Source organism: Oncorhynchus kisutch, linkage group LG23 (genome assembly GCF_002021735.2).
Source record: "Oncorhynchus kisutch isolate 150728-3 linkage group LG23, Okis_V2, whole genome shotgun sequence".
NCBI classification, from domain to species: Eukaryota; Metazoa; Chordata; class Actinopteri; order Salmoniformes; family Salmonidae; genus Oncorhynchus; species Oncorhynchus kisutch.
The window spans coordinates 10,485,949-10,513,921 of NC_034196.2; the positions used below are offsets into that span (position 1 = coordinate 10,485,949).

General features: G+C 43.6%; 1 pseudogene; it reads left to right on the forward strand.

Moving 5' to 3' along the window:
* The window catches only part of LOC109868186 (NAD(P) transhydrogenase, mitochondrial-like), a 50,869-nt pseudogene that overhangs the window by 17,131 nt on the left and 5,765 nt on the right, over positions 1 to 27,973 (forward strand).

The window sequence follows — 27,973 nt, forward strand, 5'->3', positions numbered from 1 at the left end:
TATGCTTTGTTGACCCCGCCTTCAAACAGAGATACATTGACAGCTTAAGCTTCTTACCCATGAGATTGGCTCAAATGCCAGAGGCCTTGGGTTTTGAAAACTCTGTCAAAGGCTATTTCCCTCATTTCTTCACATCTGAGGAGAATCTACATTATATAGGATCTTATCCAGCCCCCGAAATGTACGGGTGTGATCAAATGTCTCCCAAAGAGCGTGAGAGATTCATGACATGGTACGAGACCGTAAGACATGGCACTTTTGATTTCCATAAAGAGATGGAATCATACTGTGACAATGACGTTGTTATACTTCGTGAAGGATGCCTCAGATTCAGAGAAGAGGTAATCAAAGATGCGGGCATTGACCCCTGGAGCTGTACAACTATTGCATCAGCGTGCATGAAAACCTATCGTACACACTATCTAACTCCTGAATCTATAGCTATCCCATCGCCAGACAACTACCGACGCCAATTCAAGGCCTACTCTAGTGGTTCCATTCAATGGTTGGAGTACTTGGCCCAGGATAAAGATATTTTTATCCAACATGCTTTGAATCGGGGGGAGAAGGCTTTTGGGCCTTACCATGTAGATGGATACACACAGATTGACGGGGTTGAGACAGTGTATGAGTACAACGGTTGTTTCTTCCACGGTTGTAAATTATGCTTTGTCCCCCACACCTTGTGTGTCCTAACCCAAAAGACTTTTGGGGAAATGTACCAAGAGTTTCAAGACAAACTGAATTCTTTAAAGGCTACTTACGGGTTAAAAGTTGTGGTTTTGTGGGAGCACGAATGGACAGCCCTCAAAAAGGCAGATCCTAGTGTTAAGGCCTTCCTTACCCATTATGACCCTCCAGAGCCCCTGGAACCGCGACAGGCCTTGTTTGGAGGCCGGACCAATGCTTTGACATTGCGTTATGTAGCTCAACCCGACGAGACAATAGGCTATGTAGATTTTACATCCCTATATCCTCATGTAATGAGTTCCTCATTCTATCCTATAGGGCATCCTGAAATTATTCACAGCGACTTTGACGAACCCCAAAATTATTTTGGTTTAATCAAAGCGACTGTCTACCCTCCTAGGGGGCTGTTTATACCTGTGTTGCCTTACAAGGGTCCTAAAGGAAAACTTTTCTTTCCCCTTTGTCGCACATGCTGTGAAAACCACAACCAGGAAAACCCCTGTGATCACACAGATCAAGAAAGAGCCCTGACCGGTGTATGGGTCACTGTAGAATTCTCTAAGGCTTTAGAGAAGGGGTATCGTGTGGCCAAAATCTTTGAAGTGTGGAACTTTTCCAGGAAATCAGACACACTTTTTAAAGAGTACATCAAAACCTTCTTGAGATGCAAGCAGATGGCTTCAGGCTATCCTGCATCGGTCACAGATCAAGAAAGTAAAGACCAGTACAGTTCAAGGCGGCCATAGGCTGTGGTAAATGCTGCAAGAAACACATTTACATTACCCGGGGGTAGAACCCACTTTTGGTGGCGCCTCCATTGCACCAAGGCAATGTCTTGACTCAAGAAGGAAAAATGTGAAATTTCGTATTGGTCCGAAAAAACAAATTCCAAAAATTCTTCGGGGTCTTTAATGATCGAAGTTGTTAGCATATTGCATCTCTGCGCTAATTTCCCCCAAAGGGAGTTCAAGTACAATTTCGACACATTTCTTTTGGTTTTGTTGACCTCTATTCTGTCAGGGTCAAGAAGTATGCCTTCTCTGTCATGGTAGTCTTGAATGTACTGGTCTTTACTTTCTTGATCTGTGACCGATGCAGGATAGCCTGAAGCCATCTGCTTGCATCTCAAGAAGGTTTTGATGTACTCTTTAAAAAGTGTGTCTGATTTCCTGGAAAAGTTCCACACTTCAAAGATTTTGGCCACACGATACCCCTTCTCTAAAGCCTTAGAGAATTCTACAGTGACCCATACACCGGTCAGGGCTCTTTCTTGATCTGTGTGATCACAGGGGTTTTCCTGGTTGTGGTTTTCACAGCATGTGCGACAAAGGGGAAAGAAAAGTTTTCCTTTAGGACCCTTGTAAGGCAACACAGGTATAAACAGCCCCCTAGGAGGGTAGACAGTCGCTTTGATTAAACCAAAATAATTTTGGGGTTCGTCAAAGTCGCTGTGAATAATTTCAGGATGCCCTATAGGATAGAATGAGGAACTCATTACATGAGGATATAGGGATGTAAAATCTACATAGCCTATTGTCTCGTCGGGTTGAGCTACATAACGCAATGTCAAAGCATTGGTCCGGCCTCCAAACAAGGCCTGTCGCGGTTCCAGGGGCTCTGGAGGGTCATAATGGGTAAGGAAGGCCTTAACACTAGGATCTGCCTTTTTGAGGGCTGTCCATTCGTGCTCCCACAAAACCACAACTTTTAACCCGTAAGTAGCCTTTAAAGAATTCAGTTTGTCTTGAAACTCTTGGTACATTTCCCCAAAAGTCTTTTGGGTTAGGACACACAAGGTGTGGGGGACAAAGCATAATTTACAACCGTGGAAGAAACAACCGTTGTACTCATACACTGTCTCAACCCCGTCAATCTGTGTGTATCCATCTACATGGTAAGGCCCAAAAGCCTTCTCCCCCCGATTCAAAGCATGTTGGATAAAAATATCTTTATCCTGGGCCAAGTACTCCAACCATTGAATGGAACCACTAGAGTAGGCCTTGAATTGGCGTCGGTAGTTGTCTGGCGATGGGATAGCTATAGATTCAGGAGTTAGATAGTGTGTACGATAGGTTTTCATGCACGCTGATGCAATAGTTGTACAGCTCCAGGGGTCAATGCCCGCATCTTTGATTACCTCTTCTCTGAATCTGAGGCATCCTTCACGAAGTATAACAACGTCATTGTCACAGTATGATTCCATCTCTTTATGGAAATCAAAAGTGCCATGTCTTACGGTCTCGTACCATGTCATGAATCTCTCACGCTCTTTGGGAGACATTTGATCACACCCGTACATTTCGGGGGCTGGATAAGATCCTATATAATGTAGATTCTCCTCAGATGTGAAGAAATGAGGGAAATAGCCTTTGACAGAGTTTTCAAAACCCAAGGCCTCTGGCATTTGAGCCAATCTCATGGGTAAGAAGCTTAAGCTGTCAATGTATCTCTGTTTGAAGGCGGGGTCAACAAAGCATAATATTTTACTCCCTTGAGCTATGACACTGGGTGCCACGCCTTGCTGTATCAAAGGGTTCAGAAGCAGATAGGAGTCATAGGCCCTAGCATTGTGAGCTATAAACGTGAAGTTTCTGTACTGGGCTTTTCTAAAATGTTTTAGAAAGAGTTGGGCACAATCGGGTCCCTCGGCCGACCATTTTTCACCCTTGAAAGTCATGGTTGACACAAAAATAGGCAAATGAACCCCTGATTGCTGAGTTGTCTCAAAATCATAAAACACATATTTCTCTGTATGTTCATCTTCAGCCAAGGGCTGAATGTAACACTCATGTGTTACTTCTTGAACTGCTTCCGCGTCTCTGCTTTTCAAAGGACCTTTACAGATTGGGCAGTGTATAATTCCACAAACATGAGGTTTAGGGCTATCTATTTTAAGGTTGTAATTGCAATGACATTTTGGACATTTCTTGTTAATGTCACAACTGCTTACAGATTTACATGCCTTGGGATGCCATGTTTCAGTTTTGTGTTTTTCGTAACAGTAGGCCGAACGACATGTGCGGTGACAATCCGCACAGGGGGTCAAGTTTAGCGGCTGCATAGGGCAATGTTTATCCAGACATACTGAACAGTTGTAACGGCACGAGTGCCCCCCCATGCGTGTGTAGCCGGTATGACAGGCTGGACAGACATATGGCGCGCCTAAAAAGGCTGTGATGTTAGTTACGGCATAGTAATGCTCATTTTGCACATAAAAGTACATAGTCTTAGGATGTGGTTCGGGTATATTTTGGAACTTGAGGAGAGCGTCATTAGCCCTACTGTGGTACAAAACCACAATCTTGATGTTCAGAAAGTTTTCAAATTTGACTATGTCTGAGAAAGCCACAGCATCCTGTATACCGAGACCCACCGCAGTTTGTAGCTCGAGAGCTTTATGTAACGCGGCTTGATCCGTACATCCGGGGCTGAGTAAGTGGGCCAAACCTATGGCAAAACATAGCTTATTACCTGGATTGTGAACGTTTATGAGATAGGCCCTTTTATTGCTTATGATTTCGGACTGCATTAAACTCTCGAGCTTTCGTCTCTGACCCCCGCCCCCTTGTGGTTGGCGTACTAATTGTACTACAAGTTCGAGGGTCCTATCTGCTAGCACGTTTAAATTTGACTGTACAAGGCGTTCTAGCAGTTTAACAAATTGTTCAAGCTCTGCTTCACCATTCTGTAAAATAAGCGATACCTTGCTCTGTAGACTGTCTCCACAAATTTCCAACTGTAAGAGATCCCTAGGTTCGCTATAATCTCTGATCCTCGCTAACAGTTCATTCAAAGTGTCCATAAGCATTACGTAAAACACAGCATATTCCCGAATCTGACCCCCCCATGCGAAATTGAAAAACTGGCGAACCTCAATATTGTTGAATTTATTTCGACGCAAAACATGTACACTTCGATCAAGACCTCCCCCCTCCAGATTTACTAGGCAATTGTCCAACTGTTCAAAAACATCGTATTGGGTTTCAGACTCTTCGGACATTGGTGTTAAAGGCTGATTTATAGGTGTCTGGGGTGCCGAATTAAACCTAGCGCTCTCGTTCTGTACACTGATCTCAAGACCGCCCCCCTCCAGATTTGCTAGACATTTGTCCAACTGTTCAAAAACATCATATTGACTTTCAGACTCTTCGGACAATGTTGTTAAAGGCTGTCTTAGAGGTGTCTGTGGGGCCGAATTAAACCTAGGGCTCGCGTTAAGCTGGGTAATTAGAGATATGATGGTTTCGGGAATCTGTGTTAACATGTTTTCCTCGGAAGGCCCTGACTCATTCATACGTGTAATAATGTCTATGAGTTCGGAGGGAATCTGGGATAATAGATTTTCATCTATTGTCATTATGTCAATTACCCCCGAATCATTCATATGGTTAACTATATCTTGGAGCTCTGTAGGGATCCTGGCTAAGAGTGTTTCAATTGTCTCACTTTGGTCTATAGGGGGCGCCATCTGTCTAATTAAGGATGTGTGTGTGTGTGTGTGTGTGTTTACATGTGTGTTTTTTAACGGCGGTATTTGCTTGTTTTAGCCCTAATGTTTTTTAACATACGGGGTAGCTCGCTACGCCAGAATGACACATCCTGATTGTATTGATGCTCGAGTAGAATACACATGCGCCTCTGGAGTAGAGCCTTTCGTGATTTTAAACCCAGGGTAAACGCTTTGAAAAAACGTTCTTGGTCTATTTCAGAATCTGCTGTTTCCCCCACAGAATTGGCCGATTCAAGAAGGTTGGCAGCTTCACAGAACATCAAATCGTCTACCTCAGAAATGTCATTTAAATCTTTGACATCATCAGGTTTCTCTGGTGTCTTTGGAGCCTCCTCGGGGATGCTTGTCTGGGCATCCTCCGATGTTTGTGCGTTGTGTTCATAAGCCGGTGAGGAGTCTGAAATAAAAATAATACATACACAAATAGGTTATTAACCCTAAAATATGTTAAAAATGCCAAATACATTTCAGATATAAGCCTATATATTAACAATACATTAATTAAATACCTCGGCTTTTTTGACGAGGGCTGTTCTGAAGAAGCTCTGAAACCAAGGGCTGTTGTGTTTGTTCAACCTGTATTACAACATCTGCAGGTCCGGTAGATGGGGAGCCTGAAAAAACAAACAAAAAAAACAGCATTAGGCCTTGTTTTAACATATTCCGGCATAAAAAAAAAAATATAAATATTAAAATAATAATATATATAAATAATAATATATAATTGATTCATACCTAGTCCTTGGAACGACGTCTCGTGAATATCGGCCAAGTAGAATTGTTCGGGTGAAGCGGAACTGTGGATCTGAGCACTAATTATCCTTTGGTGTTTAGAAATATGGGGGACAACGTTGTCCTGGCCAAGGGGAGTTGACCTGCCGTTTAAAGTCTCTGTTCGCTGCTTTTGGGTAAATACATCCTGGGAGTAGGGCAGAATTGTCTCGTAGTCATATGCTTCGCAGAAACCGTTCAGGCTCCATAGGGCATCGTTTAACCTTCTAGGCTTTAGGTCCTCTGTAAACATATAAAATAACTTTTAATATAAGATGCCCACACTTTTTGTTTTTAAGGTATAAATATTTTTATGTATGGAATTCTTGGAGCTTACTTACGTTGACAATTCAGGGCAGGCGTTTGTTTCGGAGACCCATGGGATGATTCGAGCTCAGTTATACCTCGGAGTATCTGCGTGAATGCTTCAGAATCTATAAAACATTCGACAATATTAAAGCTATAATCACTTTAGCTAATATTGCCTTGTTATACGGTAAGCATACTGATCCTAATGATTGTTTAATATTTCTATAACATCCCACGCTTTTCAAACAATTCCCCAACAACAACCAAATCTAATAAAGATTTATTTCAAGAACTCACCTTGTGATAGATCCATTAGACTTTTTTCCCCGATTATCTTTTTTAACGCTTCAGTCCGATAACGATTCTTGGAGTTTCTGGAGGTGCTGTTTGCATCGGAACTAAAACGCTGCTAACATTGCCCATGGTTTCTAGCGCTTTTGTACCCTACGACCTAGAGAAAAACCCCTGAATGATTTTTTTACATAGCATTTGGGGTTTGTCGTTTTTTTCGGGCTATACCCCCGCCCATGGTATATTTGACACATTTCAAACACATGGTATTGGGTGTGTCTAAACATTAGGATCCTTTTGGAGCTTCTAAAATCTCCGGGGTGCTAGCACCTAGATGCATGGGGTGTGTTGTTCTCGACATCGCTGGGATGAATGACTTTTTAGCCCCCCTAAAAAAAATAGTTTTATGAAAGGCCTTTAAGATTAGGAGTCGTAAGACACAATATTATTGTTGGGGGGTAGGCATCTGTTTTGCAGGCTAGTGTAAACCTTGGTTTCAAACGACCCACCAGGCATGCAGGGGTATTTTTTTAACAAACAACCCGCCCCCCTTTTTCTGTTTTTGAAACACACACACACACACACACACACACACACACACACACACACACACACAGCCACTACAGAAAACTCCCTCACGCACATGCGCGCGCACATGGCTTTTTCCGCAAGATTTTTCTCAGGGACAGACTGCGCTAAGAGTGAACAAACGCGAGAGTTCATAACGTGGTGAGATTCTGATTTTAAAACCATTTATTTCATTCAAAATATTTAGTACATACATTTTATATCGTTACATTCTTAAGGTATTTTACGATGCCTTTCTTACAGATCCTGGGAGCTTATGCAACCAACCGCAATTGTCCGTGTCGAGTTCACCCTCAAAAGGCAAGGCTCTCTTGCTATGTCCATCAACACATGGTAAGTTTTCACTCCAGGGGTAGATCCGCCGTCGGGCCTTTTGGTCTTGACTCTGTCTCAAGGAAAGCCTCGCCCAGCGCTTTAACTGTTCCCCATTTTGGAAGAGAATGTCCAGCTTATTCATAAGTGTTATGAAAATTGGATAATCCACCCATTTAAAACTAAACACAGGAATAAAAAAGTTTACATGTTTGCGGGCTCTGGAAGCTACCGGAGAATTGACAGACTTTGTAGCATTAGCCTTATCATAAAGGTCACAGGCTAAAATTGTCACTTTGTTGTCAGGGCTATAGTCCATTGAAGCAATTCTTAGAGCCTTGAGATCACTGCGGCCGCAGACCTGTTCTTCCAACGCATATCCTGGCACATTTGTAACACTTAGGACCTGTTCAATTTTACAAAGAGCCAGCCTGATGTTTAGCCATTCTCTCATCCCCAGAGCCGGGGGAAAACTCCCAGGTTTTGCAGGATAAAGGGGTTTGGGTCCACGGTCTGTGAATATCTTTACCGTAGAATCCTCCGGGTGGAATATGTAAGACATGTGGCCCTCACTCGTACCCAAAAATCCTTTAAAACATTCTGGAGCTTCACACAGAACTTCTTCAAGGCTTTGGTCACTGGGTTCATGACAAGCCGAGCATAACATCCCTAAAATTGGCATAGGTGTCATTTTTGTTTAATATTCAGGGGGGTTATCATGTACAGTCTTAAACAGGTATTGTTCAGCGGCTTTATAAGGGGCCTTAACCAACCCAAACCGTGAGAAACAGTAACAGGTTGACCTGACACATGGTCACTTACTCAACCCAGGGCATGCACCCTTCTACATGACATAGGGTCATAAATCATTACATAGGGTCATAAATCAGGCTTGGGTCATCAATCATTAACGGCCTGTCAAAGGGACCCTTACTCACCCCATAGCCCCCACCTAACCAGGCTTGTCTATCAGGCTTGGGTCATCAATCATTAACGGCCTGTCAAAGGGACCCTTACTCACCCCATAGCCCCCACCTAACCAGGCTTGCCTGACCAGAAGACATGCACACGTCATCACTACATAGGGTTCACATAGAGTTCACATAGGGTCATCAATCAAAATATTGACCCGTGACATCTACTCTATTCTCTCTCCCAGCTATCCACTGACGCGATGTTATCTTTCTCACTAATTTTTCAAAATAAAAGCCTGAAACTACGTAAGCCTGAAAGACTGTTGACACCTTGAGGAAGCCATAGGAAAAGGAATCTGGTTGATATCCCTTTAAATGGAGGCAAGGCAAAGCTTTCAGGAAAAACATCACTTCCTGGTTTGATTTTCCTCATAACTGCAATATCAGTTATGTTATACTCACAGACAATATTGTCACAGTTTTGGAAACTTTAGAGTGTTTTCTATCCTAATCTGACAATTATATGCATATTCTAGTTTCTGGGCCTGAGAAATAGGCAGTTTCAAATGTTTTTTTTTGCCATAAAACAAAACCCTGCCCCCTACACTCAAGAAGTTAACATTATGTTTTCGAATGACATCACCAAGAGGTGAAATATATAGTGAAAACAATAGTGGTCCTAAAACGGAACCTTGAGGAACATTGAAATTTACAGTTGATTTGTCAGAGGACAAACCATCCACAGAGACAAACTGATATCTTTCCGACAGATAAGATCTAAACCAGGCTAGAACTTGTCCATGTAGACAATTTGGGTTTCCAATCTCTCCAAAAGAATGTGGTGATCGGTGGTATCAAAAGCAGCACTATGGTCTAGAAGCACGAGGACAGATGCAGAGCCTCGGTCTGACACCATTAAAAGGTAATTTACCACCTTCACAAGTGCAGTCTCAGTGCTATGATGGGGTCTAATACCAGACTGAAGCATTTCGTATACATTGTTTGTCTTCAGGAAGGCAGTGAGTTGCTGCACAACAGCTTTTTCAAAAAATAATTGAGAGGAATGGGAGATTTGAAATAAGTTGATGTTTTTTTATATTTTCTGGGTCAAGGTTTGGCTTTTTCAAGAGAGACTTTATTACTGTCAAGAGATATAGTACTAAAACACTTGAGTGTCTCCCTTGATCCTAGGTCCTGGCAGAGTTGTGCAGACTCAGGACAACTGAGCTTTGGAGGAATACGCAGATTTAAAGAGGAGTCCGTAATTTGCTTTCTAATGATCATGATCTTTTCCTCAAAGAAGTTCATGAAGATATCATTGCTAAAGTGAAAGCCATCCTCTTAGGAAATGCTTCTTTTTAGTTACCTTTGCGACAGTATCAAAAATACATTTTGGATTGTTCTTATTTTCCTTAAATAAGTTGGAAAAATAGGATGATCGAGCAAAAGTGAGGGCTCTTCGATACTGCACGGTACTGTCTTTCCAAGCTAGTCAGAAGACTTCCAGTTTGCTGTGGCGCAGCTCGGGTATTTTCTGTGTACCAGGGAGCTAGTTTCTTATGTCAAATGTTTTTTGTTTTTAGGGGTACGAGCATCTAGGGTATTGTGCAAGGTTAAATTGAGTTCCTCGGTTAGGTGGTTAACTGATTTGTGTACTCTGACATCCTTGGGTAGGCGGCAGGAGTCTGGAAGGGCATCTAGGAATATTTGGGTTGTCCGAGAATTCATAGCATGACTTTTGATGATCCTTGGTTGGGGTCTGAGCAGATTATTTGTTGCGATTGCAAACGTAACAAATATAGTCCAGGATTATGAGGAAAAACATTAAGATCCATAACATTTATTCCACGGGACAAAACTAGGTCCAGAGTATGACTGTGGCAGTGAGTAGGTCCAGAGACATGTTGGACAAAACCCACTGAGTCGATGATGGCTCCGAAAGCCTTTTGGAGTGGGTCTGTGGACTTTTCCATGTGAATATTAAAGTCACCAAAAATTTGAATATTATCTGCCATGACTACAAGGTCCGATAGGAATTCAGGGAACTCAGTGAGGAACGCTGTATATGGCCCAGGAGGCCTGTAAACAGTAGCTATAAAAAGTGATTGCGTAGGCTGCATAGATTTCATGACTAGAAGCTCAAAAGACAAAAACATCTGGGGGATTTTTGTAAATTGAAATTGCTATCAAAATGGTTAGCAACACCTTCGCCTTTGCGGGATGCGCGGGGGATATGGTCACTAGTGTAACCAGGAGGCAAGGCCTCATTTAACACAGTAAATTAATCTGGCTTGCAGCCATGTTTCAGTCAGGCCAATCACATCAAGATTATGATCAGTGATTAGTTCATTGACTATAACTGCCTTGGAAATGAGGGATCTAACATTAAGTAGCCCTATTTTGAGATGTGAAGTATCACAAACTCTTTCAATAATGGCAGGAATGGAGGAGGTCTTTATTCCAGTGAGATTGCTAAGGCGAACACCGCCATGTTTAGTTTTGCCCATCCTAGGTCGAGGTACAGACACAGTCTCAATGGGGATAGCTGAGCGGACTACACTGATTGTGCTAGTGGCAGACTCCACTAAGCTGACAGGCTGGCTAACAGCCTGCTGCCTGGCCTGCACCCTATATCATTGTGGAGCTAGGGGAGTTAGAGCCCTGTCTATGTTCGTAGATAAGATGAGAGCACGCCTCCAGCTAGGATGCAGTCCGTCACTACTCAACAGGCCAGGCTTGGTCCTGTTTGTGGGTGAGTTCCAGAAAGAGGGCCAATTATCTACAAATTCTATCTTTTGGGAGGGGCAGAAAACAGTTTTCAACCAGAGGGCTCAAGTTGTGAGACTCTGCTGTAGAGCTCATCACTCCCCCTAACTGGGAGGGAGCCAGAGACAATTGCTCGATGCCGACAAATCTTTCTAGCTGATTTACACGCTGAAGCTATGTTGCACTTGGTGACCTCTGACTGTTTCATCCTAACATCGTTGGTGCCGACGTGGATAACAATATCCATATACTCTCTACACTCGCCAGTTTTAGCTTTAGCCAGCACCATCTTCAGATTAGCTTTAACGTCGGTAGCCCTGCCCCCTGGTAAACCGTGTATGATCGCTGGATGATTTGTTTTAAGTCTAAAACTGCGGGTAATGGAGTCGCCAATGACTAGGGTTTTCAATTTGTCAGAGCTAATTGTGGGAGGCTTCGGCGTCTCAGACCCCGTAACGGGAGGAGTAGGGACCAAAGAAGGCTTGACCTCTGACTCCAACTCGCTGCTTAATGGGGAGAACCGGTTGAACGTTTCTGTTGGCTGAATGAGCGACACCGGTGTAGCATTCCTACAGCATTTCCCTCCAGAAGCCATGAGAATGTTGTCAGGCTGCGAGGACTGTGCGAGGGGATTTATATTACTATCTGTACTTACTGGTAGCACAGACGCCGTTTCATCCTTTCCTACCCTGTGCTTGCAGCACAGCTATCCTGGCCGTAAGGTGATCATTCTCCTGTATATTATGAGTACAGCGACTGCAATTAGAAGGCATCATGTTAATGTTACTACTTAGCTTCGGCTGTTGGAGGTCCTGACGAACCACGTCCAGATAAAGCGTCCGGAGTGAAAAACTTTAATGAAAAAAAGTAGAGCGAGGGAAAAACTAAAAATATAAACGGTCATTAAAAAGTAAAAATCATAAAGTTGTCAGGTAGCAAAGTAAGGTTAGCAACAAAATGCACAGCAGCACGTAAACAAGTCTGCAAGTTGTGACCACAAATGACGAAAGTTAGGGTAGTCTGACACAATTAATCATCTGCACAACGGTCTGGAGTAATTCTGGACCATTCCTCTTTACTAAACTGTTTCAGTTCCACAATATTCTTGGGATGTCTGGTGTAAACCGCTCTCTTGAGGTCATGCCACAGCATCTCAATTGGGTTGAGGTCAGGACTCTGACTGGGCCACTCCAGAAGGCTTATTTTCTTCTGTTGAAGCCATTCTGCTTTGGATTTACTTCTGTATTTTGGGTTGTTGTCCTTTTGCATCACCTTACGTCTGTTGAGCTTCAATTGGCGGACAGATAGCCTAACATTTTCCTGAAAAACGTCTTGATATACTTGGGAATTCATTTTTCCATCGATGATAGCAAGCTGCCGAGGCCCTGACCATTATGCTCCCTCCACCATAGTGTATAGTTAAGATGAGGTTTTGTTGTTGGTGTGCTTTGCATTTTTTTCTCCACACATAGTGTTGTGTGTTCCTTCCAAACAACACAACTTTAGTTTAATCTGTCCACAGAATATTTTGCCAGTAGCTCTGTAGGACATCCAGGTGCTCTTTTGCAAACTTCAGATGTGCAGCAATGTTTTTTTTGGACAGCAGTGGCTTCTTCCATGGTGTCCTCCCATGAACACCATTCTTGTTTAGTGTTTTATGTATTGTAGACTCGTCAACATAGATGTTAGCATCTTCCAGAGATGTCTGTAAGGCTTTAGCGGACACTCTAGGATTCTTCTTAACCTCATTGAGCATTCTGTGCTGTGCTCTTGCAGTCATCTTTGCAGGACGGCCACTCCTAGGGAGAGTAGCAACAGTGCTGAAATTTCCCCATTTATAGGCAATTTGTCTTACCGTGGACTGATGAACATCTAGGCGTTTAGAGATACTTTTGTAACCCTTTCCAGCTTTATGCAAGTCAACAATTCTTAATCTTAGGTCTTCTGAGATCTTTTTTGTTTGAGGCATGGTTCACATCAGGCAATGCTTCTTGTGAATAGCAAACTCAAATTTTGTGAATGTTTTTTATGGAGTAAGGCAGCTCTAACCAAAATCTCCAATCTCGTCTCATTGATTCGACTCCAGGTTAGTTGACTACTGATTTCAATTAGCCTTTGGAGAAGTCATTAGCCTAGGGGTTCACGTACTTTTCCCAACCTGTTTAAATTATGTATTGAATATAGACAAGAAAAATACAATAACTTGTGTGTTATTAGTTTAAGCACACTGTGGTTGTCTATTGATGTGACTTAGATGAAGATCAGATCAAATTTGATGTCAAATGTATGCAAAATCCAGGTAATTCCAAAGGGTTCACATATTTTTTCTGCACCCTGGTCCCAGCATCGCCCTAGTCATTCTCAGTCTCTCTGCTCACACATTGTCTCTTAGGTGTGTTCCCCACATATTTGGCATTACCTAAACCATTCCTTTTATCTTGGTCATGCAAAGAAGTGGAAACATTGAAGCCATTGGAGTTAAGGTTATTGCTTTGCCAAATGTAATAAAGCTGAAAGAGCTGTTCGAGCCCAAGACGTTAGTGAAGTATATTGGAATTTCAGATTCTTAAGAGGGAGAGAGAGAAGTCTTTGTCAATCTCTGTCTGGAGCGTTGGGTTACTTTTGATGAGGAGCCCTTGGTTTTGCCCAATGGCTGGCACCATCCTCATGACAGCTCTTTAATCTACCTGAAACTGTTGAGTCACAATTAGCTAATGTCTTTCCCTTCTGAAGTCCGCCCTGCGTGGGATGTGACGAAGAGACGCTTCTGGGATAACTGTCATCCCATGGGACTTCACCTTTATTGTGTGTGTGTGTGACATGACTGGCTGACTATCTAAGAGCTGTCTTGATAAGTCAGTGCTATGTAGGTGGTATTGGTGTCTACTTGGTCTATTTGGCATGTCTGTGATCTCTATGGCCTGAGTATGACGCCTTTGTTTTCCAAAAGTAACTCGCCCTCTTTTCAAGGGAGGGAAACTTCAGGCGGGGATCTGATGGCATTAAGGGCTCAAAGTTCACCTGGTGTTTTTTTTTCCTTTCTTTTTTTCCGCAATTTCGTGGTATCCAATTGGTAGTCAAAGTCTTGTCCCATCGCTGCAACTCCCGTACGGACTCGGGAGAGGCGAAGGTCGAGAGCCGCGCATCCTCCAAAACACAACCCAGCCAAGCCTCACTGCTTTTTGACATGATGCCTGCTTAGCCGCACCAATGTGTTGGAGGAAACACCGTACACCTGGCAACCATGTCAGCGTGCATGCGCCCGGCCCACCACAGGAGTCGCTAGAGCCCGATGGGACAAGGACATCCCGGCCGGCCAAACACTCCCCTAACCCGGACGACACTGGGCCAAATGTGTGGCACCTCATGGGCCTCCCGGTTGCGACAGAGCCTGGACTCGAACCAGGATCTCTAGTGGCACAGCCTAGCAGTGCGATGCAGTGCCGTAGACCACTGCACCACTCGGGGGGGGGACACACACACACACACACCATGTCTCTCTTTTTGACAGAGTGTGCAAGGTGATGTTTCTAGCCTAATTGTCTGCTGTATGTATTTCCTGTGACACTGAGGTAGCGTGCAGTCACCTTTTAATTCAAACCTTGGCCTGTCTCTGTGACTAATTGTTACTGTGGAGTTCCAGAACGGGACAGCCAGGAAACGCTCACTCATTCAGTCAGACACATAAACACATGACTGGGAGCAGGTTGGCTCTGTCTGACCAGCCTGTTGTTGTGTTGTTCACTGCTGTACAGCAGGCTGCATTTGTAAGTCATTATAGGGCTGATGGCTATCAGGACTCCCTCTGCGCTCTGACATTTTCCTCATTAAGCTGTGCTGCTGCGCTCGAATGCAATGTGTAAGAAACATGCCTCTCTGTACAGCACATCAAATGTTATAAAGCTTTGTTTGTCTGACAGGGCAGAGAAGCAATAATGTTTCAGTGTTTTGTCATTGTCATTTGACATTTGACATCAGTTCAACACATGTGGGACTAATTGAAAAACATGTCTGTAATGTGATCTAAGCTGTGCTTACTGTGTGTGTGTGTTTATTCCAGGTCTGACTGCTGTGGGCGGTCTGTCTCTCATGAGGGGGGGTCAACATCGCTGGCGAGTGACTCTGGACTAAACCAGACAATAACTGTGAAAACAGATAGTGAATGGAGCAGACAAGCTCCCCTTACCTCAAAATTGTACCCCTTTTGGAGACCTTATATAAGATCTTAGAATACGTAAGATACGTGGATATCAGACCCCTTTAGGGCCATTTATTTCACTTGACTATCTATTAAGAACCTGCTTATTGCTCCACTGTGCCCTCTTCCTCAGCTTTGACCGTTAGTTGGCCCATGGACCCTGTTCGTGCCCTTCCCTAACTCCCTTTAGGTGGAAAAGAAGGAACTTCACACATGAACTGGAAATGACTGAGTGGTCTTCAAAAGGGCCATGGCCATGCAATAAACCAGGCTTAGTCTAGCTCTGCTGAGAAGAAATGAGGGAACGTTGTTAATGGTAGTGTCGGGAAAGTCTTTGGTGCGTCGTTCTAGACAGCCGCTGAGTCACTCATTCAAAGGCAACCCGCTGCAGCGGTCCAGAGGTCCCAGTCTGTGCGAGGGTGCTCCAACAGGCCAGAACACTGAGCAGGGTCAAAGATCATGGCAGGGATTCATTTGCTGTAATAACCAGTTATTATGACTCTCTCAGATCTCTTTGTGCATATGTTCCAGTGTGCTTAAAGTGCACCTCTTTATATATATATCTATATTATTTTCTTTAAAGAGCAGGTGTTTAATTTAGTTTTAAAGTCCCTATTGGTTTCCATTCCACATGCAACATTTCTTAGTGGTCTACCGCACCATCCATAAACCTTCAGTAACATAAAAACGGACATTCCACCATTTGTTTCCTAGCCCTTCTGCTACAATTTTTATATTGTGAAGTGAATACACCAAAAAATTGCCCTCCAATTTAGTTTCAATAAACTAACCCTGAAATGTATAGAGTACCTGCTCCTCATACAACGGGTTGAGGAATAGTTTTTTCTTCCTCTGGCTCTTGCCTTTTGTATTGCCATGGGTTTTTATAGCGGCAGCACGGAAAAATCCTGTGCATGCTTTTCTTCAATACCTGCCCTTTGCATTCTTGAATCTGAATGTATTGACTCTGAGCCTCAAGTCTGAAATATTTTTTTCAATTATTGGTGTGTTTAAGTGATTGAGGTCTGGGCTGGGCTAAAATTAGCGCGTACAGCTGAAGTGACAGATGTTAGCCACTGGATAACCTGTCTGAGTGTGGGGGTGTAGTGGCGATGTAGAGAACCCAGAGGTTGCTTTTGGAATGTAATGTGATCCGCCCCAGCAGAATGAAGTGTTCCGTCTGGTCGTTATATCAGGGGAGCGACTCCACCAAGAAAACCCCCAGCTACTACATTCACTAAGTTGGCTTTTAGGAACCTTTTGTGCGCACACTTTTAATGGGTTACTCAAATATCAAATAAGGGTGCTATAAATATTTGAAAAAATGAAATAACCGTCTTCACCCTGTTATGCCTAAAGCGTTCCAAACAGAGTGTATATGCAGACCGTCTACCAGGTTGAGTTTGACTGGTTTTGTTCTCTTTCTCTCTCAGGTGGTTTCCTGGTCACCAAGAAGATGCTGGACATGTTCAAGCGTCCCACTGACCCTCCAGAATACAACTACCTGTACCTACTGCTGTTTGTGGGGGGCTATGGAGTCGCCATGCAGGCTGGCTACAAAATTGAACAGGTGAGCATCACCTAACCCTAATCTCTATCTCTCTCTCTGTAGATTATGTACCTGGGCTCTGGTATGTGCTGTGTGGGAATCTTGGCTGGTCTGTCCAACCAGTCCACTGCATGCCTGGATAATGCCCTGGGCATGATTGGTGTGGCAGGGGGCATCGCTGTCACGCTGGTCTTCCTGGCACAGATGAGTGCCGCCATGGCTGTGGGTGGCATCGCTGGTAAGTGTGTGCATGCTTGAGTGTACAAAACATTAGGCATAGACCATGATATAGACTGACCAGGTGAATCCAGGTGAAAGCTATGATCCCTTATTGATCTCACTTGTTAAATCCACTTCAATCAGTGTAGATGAAGGGAAGGAGACAGGATAAATAAGGCTTTTCAAGCCTTGAGACAATTGAGACATGGATTGTGTGTGTGTGCCATTCAGAGGTTGAATGGGCAAGACAAATGATTTAAGTGCCTTTGAACTGGGTATGGTAGTAGGTGCCAGGCACACCTGTTTGAGTGTGTCTAGAACTGCAATGCTGCTGGGTTTTTCATGCTCCACAGTTTCCCGTGTGTATCAAGAATGGTCCACCACCCAAAGGACATCCAACTTGACATAACTGTGGAAAGCATTAGAAACAACATGGGCCAGCATCCCTGTGGAATGCTTTCGACACCTTGTAGAGTCCATGCCCCAACGAATTGAGGCTGATCGGAAGGCGAAAAGGGGTGCCAAATCAATATTAGGAAGTGTTCCTAATGTTTTGTACTCTGTCTGTGTGTGTGTGTACGTGTGTGTGTTGGATTTGCATGCCTGAATGATCTGAACAACATATGTTATTTACTGTAGTCGACATGTGTTGTCTCCTTCAATCATATGAGTAACTGCTTACTGCTCATACTGCAGCTGTGCTGAGGTAATGGTCACCATCATGTCTTAAGCATGTTCCAGTCAAGTCAATCCACATGGTAATTCTTCCTGGAATCAAGTTGTAACCTAGACTAAGCCATCCGTTCAGACCTTAGCCTGTTTGCTTTTCCAAATGCTCCTATTAACCCCGTCCATGTCTGCAGGGCTTTAAGAAGAACACACACTCCAGAACACACACACACGGAGGTACACTCACAAACAAGGAATTTCCACCAAACATCAGCCGTACCTGTGCCTCAGGACTGCCCGTTCCAAAGATTGTCTGTCCTCGGTTGCAACACTCACTACCGAGTTCCAAACTGCCTCGGTAAGCAACGTCAGCACAACAACTGTTCGTCGGGTGCTTCATGAAATGCGTTTCCATGGCTGAGCAGCCACACAAAAGCCTAAGATCACCATGCATAATGCCAAGTGTCAGCTGGAGTGCTGTAAAGCTTGCCGCCATTGGACTCTGGAGCAGTGGAAATGCATTCTCTGGAGTGATGAATCACGCTTAACTATCTTGCTGTCCAATGGACGAATCTGGGTTTGGCAGATGCCAAGAGAATGCTACCTGCCTGAATAGATAGTGCCAACTGTAAAGTTTGGTGGATGAGTAATAATGGTCTGGGGCTGTTTATCATGGTTCTGTCTAGGCTGTACTTCCAACTTTGTGGCAACAGTTTGGGGAAGGCCCTTTACTGTTTCAGCATGAGAAAGCCCTAGTGCTCAAAGTAAGGTCTATACAGAAATGGTTTGTGGCCTGCACAGAGCCCTGACCACAACCCCACCTTTGGGATGAATTGGAATGCTGACTGCAAGCCAGGCCTAATCGCCCAACATCAGTTCCCAACCTTACTAATGCTCTTGTGGCTGAATGGAAGCAAGTCCCCGCAGCAATGTTCCAACATCTAGTGGAAAGCCTTCCCAGAAAAGTGGAGGCTTCGATAGCAGCAAAGCAGGGACCAACTCCATATTAATGGCCATAATTTTGGAATGAGATGTTCAATGAGCAGGTGTCCACATACTTTTGGTCACGTAGTGTATATATATTACATGCATACATTTTACGGCGTTTTCAGGAATGTTCTGATCATGGGCACCACATCTCAATTTAAACAGCTTGGGTTTGATCCAATAACCTTCTGGTCAGTAGTAGACCAGTATACCAGTAGTGGTCTGGGTCCTTCAGGTTGATGCCTGAGCGTCTGTACCCGAGTCTGCACCCCTCCTCTCAGTCCCCTGTCCCAGCCGTGCCACCCAGGCCCCCCTGCTCCAAGCTAGGCCAGGCGGAACCTTTCCCAGTTTGGCACTAATTAGCCCCTCCGCCCCCAGTCATTTTCCACTTGTTCCCGAAAGCTGGAACGCATTATCCCAGGGAGCGTTCCCACTCCACAGTCCCACTGGAACCTGGAAAACCTGCTCTGATAAAAGATTAAAACGTCCATTTTCCGCAAAATGCACATTTCACGCTAGATACGTTTTTCTTGTTATTTTCTTTTGCATTTTGTTTTTCAGTCGTGGGTTTGCTTTTGGAAGGCTTTCAAATGAGGAAAAGAGTGAATGAAACATCACAATGCGTCCCATGTCACAGGCGGTGGAATCCAGATGCTGGCTCTGTTCATTTGATTATCAACGTGTATTCAGTTTCAATTTAGCATGAAACAGCCTCATGAACACATTTCAGTCTCTGAAATGAAAATCAATTCTCTGTTATCTTTCTACCTGCCTGCCAAGGATTGAATTAGTTCAAGGATAAAACTCCCTTTTTAATCATGACAATGTGTGCGATATTAACATCCTTGGATAATAATTAAAATTCTCACTTTCAGATTGTTCTTCAAAAGTGGATGAGGACTGAATACTTGTAACTGAAGGCCATAATAAATTAGATGGGCACCGCATAGTAATGTCCTGATATGCATTTAGCTCTATATGTCCATGCCTACAGTCTTTCTTCTCCTCCTCTCTCCAGGTGTGCTGATGCTATGAATGCTGGGCTGATGGTCTCCAGTGTGGGCCTGATGATCCCCTACATGCTGGACCCCAGCTACACAACAGGTTCTGTGTCCTCTCTCTCTCGGCCATCATGGTACGACCTACATGCCGCCTCTACCCTAATCAAATAAAGAGATTTACTGGGACGGACATCCCCATTCAAATCAATGTTTTAAGTTAAGATGGTGAGTCTTTTCCTGTTCTAATAATTCTATATCTATGGCCCTTAATATCCACCAACCTGGACTGACCTGTAATCGTTGAACTGATTCTTAGAAATACGATGGAAGTCGTATCTCCTTTTGAAATCCTGTGCTCTAGCCCATTTTAGGTATGTTCAGCTATCCTTCAATAAAAAGCACTCTGCTCACAATCCTGCTCCACTGTTGGCCCTTAAGGAGAGTTTTCATTGGAAGCATTAACCATAGGATCAATCCATAATATGATGATAGATGGAAGGTAAACTAAGATGATGAGGTTTTGAAGCAGTGCTGAGAGAAGGTGGTTCTGGTTAAAACTGTTGTGAATGTTGGCTGCTCAGGCCTCCGTGTGGTTTTTGACGTTGGATAAATCAACGAATATTCATTTTTTTACGTATATAATATCACACCACTCTGACTGATAAGGTGTAGCTAAACAATCACCTGTGCCTGAGCGTGAATGTCTTTAAAAGGAGATCTGATATTGTTCAAGTCCTGCCCTCACTGTTTGTTTGATGGAGTGTATCGTTGCATAATGTGAGGTAGCTGGCTCTGGTTAGAGCCTTTCCCTGAGTTAGGGATCTTGGAGAGTAACACTAGGATGATATCATAGAGAGCACTTGAAATGAATACTCCTTGTTTTAACAAACACCACTGACTGAGGCCCACCACGACCTGATAGGGGTTAAATACACTACATTTCTACTGCCTGATCAGATTTCTCTATTTACCATTCAATAATACAGGTTGTCTGCTTATGCCCACGTGTTTCAGGACAGTGCAGACGTGTGAGTTTATATAGGCCAGGCCTACTACACATATGACACATGCTCTATGCATACCTTCTTTTGTATGGACAATGTATTGAATTTAGCAACACATTAATGAATTGTCTTGTTTTATTATGCCCACTGCCATATCAACCTTCAGTCTAAAGGTAGTCTTGCTCTTCTAGGGCCTGACGCTGACAACAGCCATGGGTGATCATCACGGTGCTCAGCAGCTACTCCGGCTGGGCCCTGTCTGCTGAGGGTTTCCTACTAAGCAACAACCTGCTCAACATCGTAGGGGCCCTCATCGGCTCCTCAGGGGCCATTCTCTCCTGCGTCGTGTGTGGTAAGGAAGTCCGTTGGTCTGTATTTTCAAAGTGTCACACATCCCATAGAACAGGGGTATTCAACTCATACCCTACAATGTCTGGAGCCTGCTGGTTTTCTGTTCTACCTGATAATTAATTGCACATACCTGGTGTCCCAGGTCCTTGATGTAGAGGGGAACAATGAAAAAACGCAGTGGAACCGGCGTCGAGGTCCAGAGTTGAGTTTGAGGGCTATAGAATGATTAAAGTATGGAGCCTATAGTTCTTCCGTCTGTCTGTATTTAGGAAGTGTCATACATCAGACAGTATGGGATAAATAGGCCGCATCAGCTCCTAACCTACATATAAACCTTGAAGATGCTAAAATGTGCAAGAGGCAGTTTCTGTGCTTCCAACGTTCTCCACTAGGAGGAACTGTAACTGTACTTAAATGCCTTCTTGGCGGCATTGACTGCCTGAAAGAAACTGGGTTCACTGAAAAATGCAGTTGACTCAAAAAGGCTGAGCAGCTTTTAATCCTATCCATCTTTGTACTCCCCCTCCTCTCTCTCCTCTCCCCCTGGCTAGGGGCTAGGCCATGAACCGTTCCCTTGCCAACGTACATCATCCACTGGGTCAGGCAAGCCCATGGAGATCATAGGAACGTGGACCAGACTGTCAAAATGATCGAAGACGCCCACAACATCATCATCACTCCAGGTAAAGTAAAAACCCAACAACACGCACACGCACACACACACACACACACACACACACACACACACACACACACACACACACACACACACACACACACACACACACACACACACACACACACACACACACACACACACACACACACACACACAGCATTAACACAGTGATACTTACACACACCGGAGCACTGACAGGGTAGGTTCATGTAAACTACCCACGTACACAGGGTTCAACTGACAAATGTTTTTAAGACCTAGAGAGTAAGTGCGTTGTGGCCAAAGGTCTTGTGCAGAAAGTAGAAAACATGGTCCTTTGCGATCCACATTTTTCAGAAATTCCCAAACTTTTTTTCTATGTTTAGCTAACCTCTATTGACCTTGTTACATCACCAGTTAATTTGCTCAACTTCATTGGGGCACCTTTCAAGTAGGGCCCGTCAGGCATGCAGGCCCACTCTATCCCGAGGTGGTCCAAGAGCCTGGGTCGTGTTTTGGAGTAGGGTTTATTGAAACTTTGACAGACCTCTGTATAATCTCACTCTCTGTCTTTCCGCTCTCCCACCCTGTCTGAAAACCCGTCCCCTGACGACAGCTCTCTGCACATGGCTTCTCCAACCTAGTGGCGAAGTGAACTGTTGAGTGAGAAGTCAGCTTTATCTCTCCTGCCTGGCAGTGCAGCCTCAACCTGCGCTGGTCCATACAGTATGCTGCTCCCAGAGAAAATAAAGGAGTAGAAAAGAAGGCTCTTTTTTATGGGCTTTAATATGCGGTACCCATGGGGCTCTGGTCAAATGTAGTGCACTATAAATGGAAATGGGGACCCTGGTCAAAAGTAGTGCACTGTAAAGGGAATAGGGTGCCATTTGGGACACAACCCCAACCTAGTGGCTGGCTCTGCTCTTCTAAACTGCCTGGTTGTCTGTGGCTCGGCTTGACCTCCTGGGCCAGTAAGTGTAATCGCCTCCAGCAAAGCTTATGGCTCTGTCTGTCCTCTGTCTGCGTCGGCATCCACTTTGTTCTCTACAACAGAGAACTGGACCATTATGGGCAGACAGGACGAACAGATGGAGGGGTGATGAGATGTGGGAGGATGAATAAAGAGAAGGGGAGAAAGGATGATGAACGTGGCACTCCAGAGTAAACAGGCATGGGGGGCCAAGCACAACAGAGATGGCTCCTTCATTTAAAACACATCGTCGCAGGCAGTCCAGCCTCCAGCCATCCAGCAGGGCTCAACCCTACGGTGTCCTGACCCAGCCATGGACCTAGACAGTAGACGGTTAGACCCTATCTAACATGGATGTACACCATTGGGCCTATGTAGACAGTGGGGGAGATGTTACTATATCTATTGTGGAGGATGTTCTGAACTTCTAAAGTACACGGTTGTCTAACTGACTACTGCAAACCCAGACTTGTTTTTGTATCCAAACATTTTCAAGCATCTTCTCCAAATGTAACCAAATTAGCCGGTGTTTGTGTGCCAGGTAGTCCTGCCAGACTGAAAGGTGATCCTCAGCTTCCAAGGCCTGGTATTATGGTGCACTGTTCCACAGTTGCTCTCTGTGTTGTCAGTGGGTCCCAGATTCCCCTGCTGACTGCAGTGCACTACACTACACCAGGCCCGAGCTGGAACCGGAGCTGTCTTGTTTTCCTTTTCACGTTTCCTATAATTGGACCAGTCACAGTCACTTTGCTTGATTGACATCAGTGGAAACATTTAAGACTCTTTTTTTTATAAACACTGGCCTTGTCTGGATGGGGTTGTTTTCATTAGGAGAAAAGCTTGTGTTTGAGAGTCTGCATGAAAAAGTTGAAAATCATTAAGGAGCTAGTGTGGACCGTAGTTATGCTCAGTGCAACATGCTGTGTTGAAAGCAGAGTATTTGACGGCTGTTGTGACAGGCCTATCAAACGTTGTAAACAGCAATTGAGGCTTTAGATTATCCATTTGCTGTGAATTATTGTTTCTCTTTCTTGGATGGTGGTCATTTCAGGAAGAGGCTTCTCAACTCTGCACGGGGCAGATGAAAGATAAGTGTTGATGGTCCTTGTTGTGTTTGACTGGCCTAGATTGGCTTTGGAATGGTGAAGACCAGTGAATAAAGGCTTACTTGGTCTTTTGAGTTAGAAATGTCCTGTCTACCACATGTACTAGAGCAATTAATGTGCACTTGGACATTAATTGTAAGTACGATCATCCTTAAAAGGGAAATCTGCAGTTGGAAAAAGAACAAAACCAACACCATGCCAGTTGTTTTTGGTAAACGGCTGAGGGATGGAGCTGGAGAAAACGAACCACTCTCAAATGTATAGGCAGAGCTATGGATGCAAGGACTGACCATCATGAGATCAGAATTATTTATAAGTTATATTCTTCAAGAGTCAATATATAATTTATTTATACATCTAAAAATGGATGTAGCAACTAAGGATTCTTGCTTTAAGAGTAACGTAATTGATTGATTGCTCCAGAATCCTGCACATGCTCCCACTTTACTGCTTCAGATAAAAGGATTGAAATCATTTCACGACTGATTCTTTTTTTCAGCCTTGATGTCCTTTATTTATTTGATGGTGTTTGTTTATTGTGTTTTAAAATAACAGGCTCAATTATTTCACCTCCGGGTCTTGTTGAACTGAGAGGAAAGAGCTCCCACTTGTATTTAGGATTATTATCAAAACCATGTTCTGCTTGAGACAATACATGCAGATAAACTAGGTTAGTACACTTGTTTACTCCTGAGCCCTCAGACATCCTCTGTTCCTATGGGAATTCACTGGTCCTTTAAAATGATACTCTACAGAAAAACTCTGGACTTCCCTATTGCTGGGATACGTTGGTTTGAATATTTTTCTTGTTAGATTTTAAATACCTGGTGTGTCAAAACTAAAAGCGGAGAAATAACATTTAAGCAAATATTTTTGGTTATTTCCTAAATGTTAAAAATAAAATATTTTTTGAAGCACGTTTCATAGGGCTTTATGTAAGTGTTTGTGTTTTTAGCATCAGAATATCAATATCCAGGTAAGAATCTCTGGGATTGTCTGATTTTTTTTGCTATTTATACAAGCATTTTTGATCACTGTTCACAGGTGGAAGTCAGTTTTGGACTTCTATCAAGATGTGCCAGTCAAAGTCCAGGCAGACTGTGTTCTGAAGTTTTATTGTGTTCCTTCCTTTTTTCAGACATTTTATACAGACAGCAGTTGACAGGTTTTCATAGCAAGTAAAAGTAGACTCAGGAATAGAAAATGGTATATCAAACACCACAATTGAGGAACAATGGGAAAGTCATTCTGCTTAGAAAGTTGATGAACTTGTAACCTCATCTTTGAAAAAATGGCCTTTGAATGTTTTGGTACACCTACTGGAGAGCTCTTCTTTGTCTATACCCACAGCATCATTCACTCCCTCTTAAGCTTTAGCCTCACCCATCTCTTTAAGGGTTGATCTGAGTGTTCTGTCCTAACAACATTCAAGCACCCAAGCTAACTGGCTAACTTTGGCTAGCTTGCTAGCTACTTCCAGACACAAATGAGAGAACAGCTCACTTTGACCATTTTACTCACCCTAGCAGAGCTGGTTAGGATATTTTATGTTATCCAGAGCATTGGTGACTGCAACTGTACTGATGGCAACAATTTAATTACACTTTTTTTTGTTGAGCGTTCATACATTTCTCAGTTATTCTGAGCTCTGGCACACTCAGACGGGAGTGCTCTGAAATCGGAGTAGATAGCCAGAGCGAATTTACCAGCTACGTCTATCAACAGCTGTCACAGTGACATCATGAACATTCTATTGAAATGGATACTTGCATAGAATAATATTTTGTTAAGACATGTAGCTAGCTAGCTAAAAAATGAACCATAATCCCAACTCGTGATGTTACTACCCTGAATGAATCAGCAGGTAGCTAACCTACCAGGTTCAATGTTAGCTAGCTAACATTAGGCTTTAACTTGCAAAGCAAATGGCTCTGAGATACGAATAATATTACTACACAGATCATACACGTAACTTTAGCTAGCGAGCCAGCTAATGTTAGCTAGCTAGGTTAATGGTTCGAATCCCCGAGCCGAGTAGGTGAAAAATCTGTCAGTGCTCTGGAGCAAGGCACTTACCCCCCTAATTGCTCCTGTAAGTCGCTCTGGATAAGAGAGTCTGCTAAATTACAAACATTTTATGTAAAATGTGGCACTCCTTTCTTCCATCATGGAGTGCTTTGAGAGGCTAGTTTAAGAATCATGTCACCTCCACCTTAGCCAACACCCTAGACCGACTACAATTTGCATAGCGCCCCAACAAATCCACAGAGGACGCAATCGCCAATGCACTGCACACTGCCCTATCCCACCTGGACAAGAGGAATACCTATGTAAGAATGCTGCTAATTGAATACAGCTCAGCCTTCAACACTATACTGCCCTCCAAGCTGATGGTGAAAACAGCCAACATCATCTGCGCAACGCTAATCCTCAACATGGAGGCTCCTCAAGGGTACATGCTCAACCCCCTTCTGTACTCCCTGTTCACTCATGCTACACACGTCTCCAACTCAGTCATCAAGTTTGCTGACAACATAACAGTGGTAGGCCTGATTACCATCAGGGAGTGGTGCTAGGAAAATAACCTCAATGTCAATTAAATTAAGTAACTGATCTTGGACTACAGGAAACAGCAGAGAGAGGCTGAAAAAAATTGTCTTGGCCCCTAAGACCCTTACGCACGTCTACAGAGGCCCCATCGAGAGAATTTTATCAGGCTGTATCGTCGCCTGGTACGGCAACTGCACAAACCACAAATGCATGGCTCTCCAGAGGGTTGTGCGATCAGCCCAACGCATCATCTGGGCCACACTGCCTGCACACCAGCACATCTACTTCACTCGGAATCACAGGAAGGCCAAGAATATCATCAAGGACCTCAGCCACCCAAGCCACGGCCTGTTCACCCCACTACCATCTAGAAGGTGGAGACAGTACAGGTGCAATACTGTTTTACATACTGTCTTACCCACTTTATACAGGACCTTCAGAAAGTATTCACACCCCTTGACTTTTTCCATAGTTTGTTGTATTATAAAGTGAGATTAATTGATTTCATTGTACGATTTACAGGAATAAATTTACGTGTAAATGTTATTTTTATTAAAACACTATCTTGACTAGATAAATATTCAACCCCCTGAGTCAATATACACTGAGTGTACAAAACATTAGGAACACCTAATCTTTCCACGACAAACACTGACCAGGTGAATCCAGGTGAAAGCAATGACCCTTATTGATGTCACTTGTTAAATCTACTTCAATCAGTGAAGGGGAGGAGACAGGTTAAACTCCAAGTACAGTTAGGACACATGGAAAGGAATTTTCTTTTGCATTAATCATGCAAACACATTTATTTCTTGTGGCACAGCGTCTGTAAGATGGAAACTTATGCTCTTCTGTTCCCTATCCATGGAATTAGTCCACTGCACCACCAGGATGGAGCTAGCTTGCCATGTTTTACTTTTTACTCATACCCCAAACCCCATTTCAAAAGAAACAAGCACTCATTAAGATCAGGTGTGGCCTATTAGTGGGCACCCAACGCACCTGAACACACTTAACAAGATGAAGGATCGAGAGTTTTGTTGACGCTGAGAACGGAATGTAAAGGTTTTTAATAAGTGACCGTCTTTAAAAAGCAATGAATCCCTTTGAAAACTATGTGGCATCGATATGAGTTAGTAACAGTTATTCTAGTGTCCAAATTGGCTACAAAGTGTAAATAGGATCATTTTCCTAATAAAGTCAGTCTCGTCTAAAATAAATAGAGTTTGGGTTTTGATTTGACGTTGTACATTTGCCCACTAACATGGGGTGAACAGCTTTAGTGATGGCTCTCTATCCAATAGCATAGACCCTGCCCAGCCGCCCGGATTTGTTTACAGAAGACAATACGTTGCGCTTTTTAAAAACTTAACACCTTTGTTAGATTTAAAATTGCGCAACTAAAGCATCCTCTGCAAAAACATCAAAAATAATTACAGATTTCAGATTTAGCTTAGATTCATTCTGATGATTTTTAGGAAATTAAGTGAAGCTTCCGCCTCTACAGTGTCTCGTGGGGGACAAACATCATTAACCAAATGCGGAATCGGCCAGGAAACA